Source organism: Myotis davidii, unplaced genomic scaffold, assembly GCF_000327345.1.
Source record: "Myotis davidii unplaced genomic scaffold, ASM32734v1 scaffold3158, whole genome shotgun sequence".
Lineage (NCBI taxonomy): Eukaryota > Metazoa > Chordata > Mammalia > Chiroptera > Vespertilionidae > Myotis > Myotis davidii.
Genome location: NW_006289484.1, coordinates 126,637 through 127,836, shown reverse-complemented (window position 1 = coordinate 127,836; position 1,200 = coordinate 126,637).

The following is a 1,200-nucleotide window of genomic DNA, read 5'->3' as shown; positions in this document are numbered from 1 at the left end:
TGATAACCAGCCATATGCACTATACTGTCAAACCAGTAATTACAAAATTGAACCCCTTTCTTACACCTTACACCAAACAGCTATTGCCCTTAAAACCCCTCCTCAGGCCCCACCTTAGTTTCTGCCTTTGCAGTTCACCCAGATTTGGTTCTGATTGGTCGGTTTCATGTAGCCTGAAAGACAGCAAGATCCCAGGGGGAGATGAATATGGTATTCTTCGCAGTCATGTTCATCAGTAGTCTTAGAGAGACTCCTGCATCCCCAGTTTGATTCAGAAGAAGCAGATACACTAGACCAAAGAGTGATGTGAGCAGGGTAGTAAGCATTCCTTAACAGGGGGACCTGGGGAACCAGTGAGAAAGAATCAGACCTTCTCATGCCCACCACCCAAACACCTGGGACTATGTGAGACTCTTGAGCTGTTGCATAACTTTGTGTGGGGAGGAGAAGAGTGGGGAAACTCTAAGAGGACTGAGGTTAAGTTTTCTGTTATCCCAGCAGGATGGCAACTTGAAATATAAATTAATGTTTTGAAAATAAAGTGATATTTCTGGGGCATTTGAATTTATGGTCATGATTCATGCCTATGAACTTCTTTGAAAATGATATCCTGAGCTTTGTTTACTTTATAATTAAATTTAGAACTTATTTCTCCAAAATAAAGGGAATATAGAGAACTAGAAATAAGAAGTAGGAGAGAATTTGGATTACTTTATAAGAACAATCCTTTATATGACAATAAATGCTTTCTTGGCGTGCCCAGCTACAGCATAAGTACTGAAAGAGGAATGATGCTAGAATTAAAGGAGTTGAGCCCAGGAAGTAAAGAAATTCTGAAGATCAGAGATTTGTCTTGAGTGGTATAGTAGCCAGTGAGAGAAATAACTTTTGACTTGGGACACTGAGATTTTTTCCTCTTCTCTCCATTTTTCTTGTTCTTCTCACGTCATCTCCTCTCCTACACACATTTTTAAAAAATATATTTTATTGATTTTTTACAGAGAGGAAGGGAGAGGGATAGAAAGTTAGAAACTTCGATGAGAGAGAAACATCGATCAGCTGCCTCCTGCACAGCTCCCACTGGGGATGGTCCCGCAACCAAGGTACGTGCCCTTGATCGGAATTGAACCTGGGACCCTTCAGTGAGCCAAACCAGTCAGGGCAACACATTTTGTCCTATTCTGAATATGAAAGTTAGAT